The sequence below is a fragment of the Nicotiana sylvestris genome, chromosome 6 (genome assembly GCF_000393655.2).
Source record: "Nicotiana sylvestris chromosome 6, ASM39365v2, whole genome shotgun sequence".
NCBI lineage: Eukaryota > Viridiplantae > Streptophyta > Magnoliopsida > Solanales > Solanaceae > Nicotiana > Nicotiana sylvestris.
In genome coordinates, this window is record NC_091062.1 from 161,250,270 (window position 1) to 161,262,209 (window position 11,940).

The 11,940-nt window shown below is 37.7% G+C and overlaps 1 long non-coding RNA gene across 1 annotated transcript; it reads left to right on the plus strand.

Annotated features, from left to right (window-relative positions):
- Window positions 1-591: 591 nt before the first annotated feature.
- LOC138870066 (uncharacterized) lies at window positions 592-2,891 on the plus strand. The gene is made up of 2 exons (XR_011400289.1): window positions 592-2,176; window positions 2,512-2,891. It is a non-coding gene; the product is annotated as an uncharacterized lncRNA (long non-coding RNA).
- Window positions 2,892-11,940: the final 9,049 nt, after the last annotated feature.

An 11,940-nucleotide genomic window follows, 5' to 3' on the forward strand; every position in this document is an offset into this window, starting at 1 on the left:
GTTATAATAATATAATTTAATGTGCTCAAAGAAGACAAATCACAATGTTGCATGATTAGTATTCTTTAATTTTCACCGTAAAAGATAGGTTATTTTTGTAAGACCCATCTCTAGAGTCCAATGAGTGGGTGGATGTACATATAACACTTGGTTAAATAAAAGTTTTCAGTTTAATCAAATATATATATATATATATATATATATAGTTTAATCAAAAAAAAAATATTGACCGTAAAATATAATACAAGTGTCAAAATCAAGGGGTTGGGTTATTACGGATAGAGCAAAAGAAAACATGTTATCTACTATGAGATTCGAAAAATGGTTTCATGTCATGTTTCTTAATTAATATCAAATAATTATTATAATTTATATATAGAAGGTTTAATTTTAAGGTTATTTGCACATAATCCAAATAACATAAATCATAATTTGACATGGCTTATGTCCGCAAATCGTGCGAATACTAATACTAGTTTAGATTAACATGAAATTATATGGACTTCTAATATCAATCAACTTTGTGTTTCTATACGTAAAAAAATAACTACAAAATTAGCTTCTTTCTCAAAGAGCGCTATGTTCATCATTCCAGAGGCAGAGGGTTAGGAATATTGAGCTTTGGCACTAAATTTCCGCAAAGCAATTGCACTTTATTCGTCAGTCCGCCCAAAATATGCAAAGAGATATCTTGCCATTGGTATATGACAACGAGATCTAATAAGAATGGAGTTGTGATCAAGTGACAGCTGGCATTGTGTTGCCATTGTTAATTATTTTAGCTGTATGCTTAGTCAATTAGTTAGAATAGTCGATTAGACATAACACATGTATATAAGTAGAAGAGAATAGATATTTTATATAAGTTTTCATTTTAACAATATTGGAGATAAGTCTCTTCCAAATTCTCTCTCTCTCAAATACTCACCTACAGTCAGTTAGGGTTAGGGATTTGATCCCAAATCGCTATATGTATCAGAGCATTACGACCACTAGTATGGCTATTTAATTCGATTGAGAGCTGCAAACAATTCATCAATGGCGGAAGTTGATAATGAGCTGCCGGAGAAGTTGAGCCACAACCATCCATTGTTTCCGAACTCAATTGAATATTTTGGAGCTGTACTCATTTCTCTCCAACTGCGAGGATCAAAAAATTACTCCATGTGGAGTCGTGCGATGAGAATTGCCATCCTTGGCCGGAGGATCAAAAAATTACTCCATGTGGAGTCGTGCGATGAGAATTGCCATCCTTGGCCGGAATAAGCTAGGGTTCATCGACGGCACATGCAAAAGAGAGAATTACGGTCAAAACCTCATCGATCTCTAGGAGCGATGCAACGCGATAGTGATATCGTGGATAATTAATTGTGTCTCTCCAGAATTACTCAGTGGAATAGTGTATTCCTCAAGTGCAAGTGCAGTTTGGAGTGACTTAAAGGAGCGATTTGATAAAGTGGATTGTTCAAGAATTTTTCAGATCCACTAGTAAATTGCTACAATTAATCAAGGTACAAGCTCAATTTCAGGTTATTTCTCAAAATTACGACAGCTTTGGGCAGAGTTTGACAGTCTAGCCCCTATTCCGGGATGTGACTGTGCAAAGTCTCATGATTTTGTAGTATTCATGGAACGACTCAAGCTTCTATAATTTCTTATGGGACTTGATGAATCATACGAGCAAGCTCACAATCAAATATTGATGACGGTTCCAGTTCCTACAATAAATAAGGCGTAGTCAATGTTGATGAAAAGAGAAAGGCAGAGGAGTATGTCCAATTCCTCTAGAGTTGTAGATAACATGGAATTGGCATCTCTTACGACCACAAGAGATGGAGGAAACTAAAAGTTTATGAGAAATTTTAATCTTCATTGTGATTATTGCAAAATGAAGGGGCACACCCGAGAAGGTTTCTACAAGTTATTTGGATACCCTGCAGATTTCAAACCTAAGAAGAAATTTGGGAAAACAATGCACACAGTGTGATAGCAGAATACATACACTCACAGGATAGAATAGCTGGTGCACATCAATATTCCATAGGCTTCAGGAGTCCACCAAACTTCTCACCAGAACAATTCAGTCAACTGCTGAAGTTGATAAATAAAGAGAACACACTAGAGAGCTCAGCTAATATGGCCAGCACAAGCTCAACAAATGCAGCAAATGACAGAGGTACATCGACCATGGCATGTAGTATTATTACTACTCTCCTGGCAAATGCTAAAAATAAGAAATGGATAGTAGACACTGGTGCAACTAGTTATATGAGTTCAAATCTAGAACTATTGAGTGAAGCAATGGAATTTGTTGAGAATAGGAAAGTAAATTTGCCTAATGTGGAGGTATCAGATGTTTCACACACTAGGTCATGTGGAATATTTAAAGGAGAAATTATAAAAGAAGTTCTCTATGTGCCAGATTTTAAATATAACTTGCTATCTGTTTCGAAAATCACAAAAGAGCTAAATTGCTTGGTTGCCTTTTATCCTACCTTTTGTTTGTTCCAGGACCTCTTTAATGGGAGGGTGCTGGGGATTGGTAAAAAGGAGGATGGGCTATACCTGCTGTATTCCCAGGTTAATATTGAGGACAAACATCCTGCAATAAGGGGTTTTGCAGTTGGAAAGCATAAGGAAAGCCTCAGAATTTGGCACAAAAGGATGGAGGCATGCATCAGTAGCGGCTATGAAGCAGTTATTCAATTTCTCTCATAATGTTTGTAAAGAAGTCATAGATAGTTGTGAAATCTGTCCTCTTGCTAGACAGACTAGGCTTCCCTTCAGTATTAGTGAAAGCAAAACTGATGATATTTTTGATTTGTTGCATTAAGATGTATGGAGCCCATATAAAATACAAACTTTTGATGGAAATAGATACTTTTTGACCATTGTGGATGATTATTCACGTATGATATGGGTTTATCTGCTGAAGCTAAAAAGTGATGTAATTGTAGTTTTGAGTAACTTTATACAATTGGTCCTAACACAGTTTCATAAAAGTATTAAGGCGGTAAGGACAGACAATGGGACTGAGTTTGTAAATTCTTCATGTCTTTATTTGTTCCAATCTCATGGTATAGTTCACCAAAGAACTTGTGTCTACACACCACAGCAAAATGGTGTGGCAGAAAGAATATACAAATACACTTTAGAGGTGGCCAGAGCTATTAGATTTCAGGGGTTCATACCTCTGAAGTTTTGAGGACATTCTGTACTTGGAGCTGGGTATATGATTAACAGGATGCCTTTTGTTGCAATGCAAGGGAGAACACCACATGAAGTTTTTCACAAATGCAAGCATAAGGTTGATCATATCAGGATCATTTGATGCCTCTATTATGCAAAAATGTTACCAGCAAGGGATAAATTTGAAGTCGGGGCTTTGAAGGAAGTACATATGGGATATTCCTTTGTTACAAAGGGATATATTCTCTACAATTTGAGTGATCACTCATTCTTTATCTCACGGGATGTGGTATTCAGGGAAAATGTATTATACAAGGATTTCCCTTGTTGACTTGGGAAGTGATATTATACAAGTAGTTTCACCAAATGAGGATACAGGTCCTGCACTACCTGATCAAGAAGCAGATCCTATTTCAGGAACAGGCTCAGACTCAACTGAGCTTGACTTGTTAGATGCAGCAGACTCAACTCATCATATTGCATAAACTCTTGATCAGTTTGGAGAAGCAGATGATACTATCTTGGAAGAAGTTATTCTACAACATATGTTGCCCAGCCTGATACTAGTGAGCAATCCCAAGCTAATCCAATTCCATGTAAAAATATTGAAGGTATGAGGAAGTCTACTAGAGAAAAGAGGGATCTTATCTATACGTCTGAGTATATTACTGCAATAGCATCTACTAAGTGTGCCTACCCACTTTCTGACAGCATTTCGTATGCCAACATGTGCTCAATATATCAATATTACTTGAAAGCCTTCTCTTGTGTAGTTGAGCCCAAAACCTACAAAGAGGCTTGCGCTAATCCAAAATAGGTTGTTGCCATGAAGGATGACATAAAGGCAATAGAAGACAATAATACTTGGGGATTAGTTCCCTTGCCATCAGGGAAGACTGCTATCAGATGTAAATGGGCTTATAAAGTGAAGTTCAAAGCAAATGGAGAAGTTGAACGATACAAAGCGAGATTAGTTACAAAAGGGTACAACCAGCAAGAGGGCCTCGACTACCATGAGACATTTTCACCTATAGTAAAAATTGTTACAGTCAGGATTGTTTTGTCTATAGCTGCTGCCTCAAATTGGCATATACACCAGATGGACGTGTATAATGCCTTCATGCAAGCAACGTGCATGACGAAGCATACATGTCTCTTCTAGAAAGCTTTACTAGCCAGGGGAGAATAATGGAAAGGTCTGCAGGCTAGTAAACTCCTTATATGGCCTAAAGCAGGAAAGTTGGCAATGGAACGTGAAATTAACAGAAGTATTGCGGAGGTCAGGCTTCATACAAAGTAATTTGGATCACTCTTTGTTAATCAAGAAATCTGGCAATCATATTATAGTGATCTTGGTGTATGTTGATGCTATGTTGATAGTAGGAAACAATCTCAACTTGATTGAACAAACCAAACAAGATTTGCACATAACTTTTAAGATGAAAGACTTAGGAAATTTAAAATATTTTCTGGGAATAGAGTTCAGCAGATCGGCAAGAGGAATACTGATGAACCAACGAAAGTATTCTCTAGATTTAATCACAGACATAGGACTGACTGGCTCTAAACTAGCATGGACACCTCTTGATAGTAATGTAAAGCTGACAACTGCAGAAGTGAGTGAAGTAGAAGGGTTGACATATGATGAAGTCATGCATGATTAAGGAATTTATTAGAGTTTGATAGGGAGATTATTGTACCTAACACTGACCATGCTAGACATAAGTTTTGTTATAAAGACTTTAAGTCAATTTATGCATCAGCCCAAAAGGTCACATATGAATACAACACTAAGGGTTGTAAGATACATAAAGAGGCAACCTGGGCTTGCAATTCTCATGAGCAACAATAAATCTCGAGATTTAAAAGCATATTGTGATGCAGATTGGGCATCATGCCCCAATATCAGGAAATCAATCACTGGATTTCTAATAAAGCATGGAGATTCTCTTATATCATGAAAGTCTAAGAAGCAAACGACAGTCTCTAGAAGTTCAACAAAAGCAAAATATAGAAGCATGCCATCTACTTTGTTAGAGGTAATATGGATTGTGGGGGTGTTTAAAGAATTGGGTGAGAAACTACACTTACCAGTTGATCTTTTCAGTGACAGTAAGGCAACATTGCAATAACAGCTAATCCGGTGTATTATGAAAGAACAAAGCACATAGAGATTGACTGTCATTTTATAAGAGAGAAGATACAGAGTGGCCTAATCTGAACACATTTTCTGGGTACAAAAGACCAACAAGAAGATATTATGACAAAGGGGTTGGACAGATCACAACATGAATTTTTAGTGTCCAAGCTGGGTGTCCTTGATGTCTTCATACCCACCAGCTTGAGGGGAGTAATAAGAATGGAGTTGTGATCAAGTGATATCTATATCAAGTGGCAGCTGGCATCGTGGTGACATTGTTAATTATTTTAGTTGTATGCATAATCAATTAGTTAGAATAGTTAGTTAGACACAACACATGTATATAAGTAGAAGAGAACATATATTTTGTGTAAGTTTTCATTTTAACAGATATTGGAGACAAGCCTCTTCCCAATTATCTCTCTTTCTTATATACTCACCTACAATTAGTTTGGGTTCGGGATTTGATCCCAAATCGCTGTAAGATCTATTATTTATATTTTGTCGTTCTAGATTTAATCTTCTATGTGACAGTGATAATTGATCTCACTGTAACGACCTGGCCAGTAGTTTTGAGAGTAATAGCCCCGATCACCTATTACTACTTTTCTCGTATCTTTTTCTGCTTATGTGAGTTGCCAAGAGATTTTGGTTGTGGTTTCAGAGTGATTAGGACACTTAGTCCCTAAAATAGAAGGTTAAGTCTTAAGATTTTGATCGTAGATAGAGCTATGTGAAGACGACTCCAGAATGGAGTTTCGTCGATTCTGTTAGCTTCATTGGGTAATTTTGGACTTAAGAGGGTGTCCTAAATGTGAATTGGAGGTCTATAGCTGATTTAGACTTGAAAGGGCAAAAGTCGAATTTTTGGGAAGTTTAGCCGGAAGTGAACTTTTTGATATTGGGGTCGGATACCAATTTCGGAAGTTGGAATAGGTCCGTAATGTCGAATATGACTTGTGTGCAAAGTTTGAGGTCAATCAAACGTGGTTTAATAGGCTTCGACATCGGTTATAGAAGTTTGAAGTTTCAAAGTTCATTAAGTTTGAATTGGAGGGTGATTTATATTTTTATCGTTGTTTGATGTGATTTGAAGGCTCAACTAAGTTTGTATGATATTTTAAAACTTGTTAGTATGTTTGGTTGAGGTCCCAGGGCGGCTCGGATGAGATTCGGATGCTTAACGGATCGAAATTGAACTTGTGTATACTGCTAAAGCTTTTAGGCTTCTGGTGTTTTCGCACCTGCGGTGGGGAGACCGTAGGTGCGGGAGGGGACTCGCAAATGTGACCCTGGTCTAGGAACCTAGTGGTCACAGGTGCGACAAAAGTAGCGCAGAAGCGGAGCCGCTCTTGCGGAGAAGGGATCGCAGGAATGGAAGGAGAGATGAGTGAGGACTTCACAGATGCGGACCACTATCCGCAGGTGCGCACGAGCAGGTGCGGCCACCTCATCGCAGAAGGATACCCAGCCCTCTTAAGTCATTTCCGCACCTGCGATGGAATTTTCGAAGGTGCAGCATCACAGGTGCGATTAAAGACCCGCAGGTGCGAAGAATTGTGGGCAAAAAAAGAGTAGTTTCCAGGGTTTGATCTCATTTTCATTTTGGGACCTTGAGAGCTCGGATTTGGGCGATTATTTGAAGAATTTTAAGATAAAGCTTTTGGGTAGCGATTTTTACCTCCTTTATGGTTATATTCCACTAATCTATAGTTGATTTCTTCAATAATTAAGGAATTGGGTTGAGAAAATAGGGGGAAAAGGTTGGAAAGTTCATCAACCAAGTTTATGAGTTTTGATTGTGTTTTCTATATCGAATTTGAGTAATGTTGGTATGAGTGAACTTGTGAGTGAATGTGTGTTCATATTTTGTGACTTCTACACGATTTCGAGACGTGGGCCCGGGTCGATGTTTTGGGGGCAATTTTCTAATTTCTTGCTTAAGCCTTGATTTCATTAATTAGATTAAGTTTTTATAGTTGTATTTATGGTATGTAATTACTATTGGCTAGATTTGGTTCATTCAGAGTCGGAAAATCATTGAAAAGGCATTGTTACTGATTGATTGAGCTTGTTTCGAGGTAAGTGACTTGCCTAACCTTGCGTGGGGGAACTCCCCTTAGGATTTGATACTGTTGTGATATGTGAGCGCCGTGTACGTGAGGTGACGAGTGCGTATACTGGCTATTTTTTGTAAAATCCAATTTTTACTTTGTAACAACCTGTTTCATCTTAATTGAGTTATACCAGCATGTGTAGTTATCCCGTTTAGCCTAATTTCGCATGTCTACTTGTCTTAAATGCTTATCTGAGCTCTCTGCGGCATGTTTAGTGGATTTATTGTTCTTCCTTGACGTGTACTTAGTCTAAACTGTAGGATTTTCTTGTCGTACTTGTTATTTCTATTGTTTTGAGCTGCGTATTTACTTTGGGCCTACGTGACGGTATCCCGGGAGATCCCCCTGCATATTTACTTTGGGAATACGGGACAGTATCCCGAGAGATCCCCCCTACATATTTACTTTGGGACCACGGGACATTATCCCGGGAGATCCCCCTGTGTATTGTACTGTTATTCTTCTGTGATTTCCTCTTTGTTAAATTTCAGTCTCTTATTATACTGAGATATTTTTATTCTGCCTTATATATATATATACCTGTAGGGCCCTGACCCGACTTCGTCACTACTCGACCGAGGTTAGGCTTGGCACTTACTGAGTACCGTTGTGGTGTACTCATACTATTCTTCTACGCATACTTCGTGTGCAGATCCAGGTACTTCCTACCAGCCCCGCTGTTACTTGGGTACTTGTTGCTACTCCGGAAACTTTAAGGTACATCTACCCGCGTCCGCAGACCTCGGAATCTCCCTCTATCCCTTCTATGTTGTTCCTCATTTACTTCTTCTAGTTACTGATGTATAGAAATAGTTAGACAAATTCTTAGAAGCTTGTGACTTATGATGTTCCGGGTTTTGGAAAAATTCTGTGTAAATTCGAGAGTTGATTATTGTACATGCCGAGCGGCAGTTATATCAGTTATTAAATTATCTGTTGCAGTTAGTTGTTAAATTTATGCTTTCATTTTTATTATTCCGCAAGTGTTAGACTTACCTAATCGTAGAAACTAGGTGTTGTCACGACATCTCACGGAGGGAGGAGTTGGATCGTGACACTTACTCTGTTGGTTGTTATGAAGTTTGCTTATCTTAATTTATACAGTTTGCAGTTTAAAATATAACTTGGATGATATGGTAAATAGACTTTATTACTGCAGGTTCTAATTAGTGTGATGGTTGGTCTGAATATTATAAATGAAGAAACTGATAGAGATTCTGATCATAATTTTCTAACGAGCTATGGGCCTCCATATAAAAGTTGACTATTACAAGGTTTATCAAGGAAAAGCAAGCTCATAATTCACAGTTTCTCCCAATTAATTTATGTCAGAATCCTTGACACATTAGTTTTGAGTGTGATCAATCTTCTTTTATGTTCTATTACCTATCTTCGCCATTGAATTACTGATCCTGCTGTTGCAATATCGATATTGTTACGTAATCGAATTAAGATGCGTTCTAATTAGAATTTATTTAGAGGAGGAGGGAATTTTTTACTAAGAAATAAAAGTCATAATGAAACGTTCATGGTGTGAATATATTAGCTAAACAGTGGCATCTTTAACATCTTCATAAGCTGCATGAAATTATTATTATTTTTCGTAATAAGAGTTAGTCGAGTTTATTGCTATATATCTCTAATATATATTACGTCAGGTTGCCCTTTTATTTTTTCATCTTTCTCTTCTTATTTCTAAAGTTTTATGTGTGAGGCACGTATATAGAGACTAGTACTATATTAAAAGTACGAACACCCTTAGCGAAATATCGTTTGTCTTTTTTACCTTTTTAAAACTGAATTATCGGACAAGATTGTAATTTAATTAATTTTCTAATATTTAGGTATAGTCATTAAATTAATTCCCTACTATTTAGGAATACTTATTTAATTAATTCCTACTCTTTAGAAATAGTCATTTAATTATTTTGCTTACTATTTATAATATTGATTTTTCAATTCCTTTTAGCTCTAGAATTTCAAGTTTCTCTATTTCAACTCAATTCATACTTAGGAGTATTATTTTGTCCTTTTAGGATTTGAAGATTTTTAGTTGAAAACCCTAAATTTTTCCTTTTAGGATTTGGAGGCATTTAGTAGGTTTTTCGTCCACTTTTTCCATTTATATGTAAGAGCTAACTTAGTTTTATGTTAGTTTCGTATCTATATTTATATGTAACTATACTATTGTTAATTTTTCATATTACTTTATGTTGATTCCAACGGGATATAAAGGATTTTTCATAATTGTAATCAAATTATAAATGATGGACTTTGAATTTTGGGTTAGAGCAAAGAAAGAATTACAAGAAAATACACTTGACTTCACACCATATCAAAAATTGCTCATATTTTTATGTTTTATCTGACCTAGCCTATATTGTACATATTTTGAAAGCATTAGCAAATTCAAAATCTGTTTTCTTACAACCATTGTTTTTAAAAGCTATGGAGTTAAATCAATGTTTTCACAACCATTGCGTTCACTCTCTTTTCTTCTCACATCTTCTACATATGCTTCAAGGGGTCGTCCGCCATTACTGCTTCTTCCCTATGTCACTTGGTTGTACTGTAAGAAAATTAAAGATTCAATATTCCACCATTGAAGGCCATTCAAAGCCTTGCTTTCAAAAATAAGATTTTTTTGAGTTTGTTAGTTGTTTGGATTGTGTGTTGTTCCAATTGATTGAAAATATCAAAAGGAGTTCAAAATTTAAATTTGAAGTGATTTGGAGTTAGATTTAAGGAAGATTAGAGTTAAATTTCAGAAAAAATGCAAGGAAGAAGATTGTAAATGGTGAAATTGGAGGGTCCAATTTTTCATCATCGAGGCACCACAGAAGACCATCTCGAAGTATCGAGGCTACAAGGTTATGGTCGAGTCTCCTCCTTCGAGGTTCATCGATATTCGATCTTGGAACAACGTTGACCGCGGCCATGGAAGAAATGGGGAGTTCCCAAAGCACATGGCTAGGACTGATAGAGCCTAGTGGACTACCCTGACCCTTAATCAGAGTGTCATCTAGCTGTCCCATCTCAGCTTCTTTGTCATTTATGTATTTTGTACTATGTTGGGATTCCCCTCTTATATAAAGAGGATCCTTTTCATTTTTTAAGGCTCTGTTTCTCAAACTGCTCCACACGAAATATACAAGAACATTCTCTTTGCTTTCTAACATACTCTCTTGATATTATTGCTTTCATTTATTATCTTCATCATTGTTCATCATTTACTGCTTATCATTGGTCATAAAGAGCCTTCGTTGATTTTATCATACCTGTTAGCCATACTTTGACCCCCCTCGATAACTCCGGAGTCGACCTCGAGGTCCCCCGAATCGACAAGCTCGAGGCCCCGATAACTAGCCTATCGGTTTGATTATCATCCTATGCTTAACTCTTATTTTGTTTCTAAGTCTCATATACATAGCATCAACTGCTTAACAACTAGCATAAAATAGATCACCTATTTTTAGAGTCCCATAATCAAATTTAATTATTATTACCATTTTCACGGTAAACAGTTTGGCGCCCACCGTGGGGCTAAAAATAATAGTGATTATTTTCTTGCTAGTTTTACTACATAACGCAAGTTATCTTTCACGCTTTCTCTTGTCCAAGATCTTTGATTTCAGGTCAAAATGTCTAATTCAGAGAATTGAGGCGAAAACAATAATCTTGAGGACCACGGAGAAAACGGTGTGGATGTTCTAGGTGTTGGAGAGACACCACAGAACCTTGGGAATGCGCCAGAGCCAATCCCCATGGATGTGGTCTCACGTGACGCCCAACGCGTTGACATAAGCTCTCACACTGACAGGAGCGTACGCCAAGGAAGTCCGCAAGAAGCTCAGAAAACCCCGACTAGGGAAGAACGGGAGGTTAGCCTTCATGTTATTTTTGAAATGTTGTAGGCACAACAGCTGGCTATTGCTTAGCTGCAAAGTCACCAGAAAACTCCTAACACGGTAGCACTGGGGGCAGCTCCCCCAGCTGAACAGGTACCAAAGAGATCAAGCAATAACGGGTTGATGACCGATCCCGTCATCGTAAAAATGCTCGAGGACATCACCAAAAGAATCGAATCGGGCGAGAAAATGATAGAGGCCAACTACAAGAAGGTCGAGACCTACAACTCCAGGGTCGACCAAATTCTAGGAGCGCCCCCGGTCCTGAAAGGTGTGGATTCAAAGAAGTTCATACAAAGGCCGTTCCCAGAGGAAGCGGCCTCGAAACCCATTCCAAAGAAGTTCAGAATGCCAGAGCTCCCAAAATACAACGGGACCTCAGACTCAAACGAGCACGTTACCGCTTACACCTATGCAGTAAAGGGAAACGACATAAAGGACGATGAGATTGAGTCCATCTTACTAAAGAAGTTCGGGCAAACACTCCCGAATGGGGCCATGATGTGGTATCACAACCTAGATCCTAACTCCATAGATTCATTAGCCATGCTGGTAGACTCCTTCATAAGGGCACATGCCGGTGCCA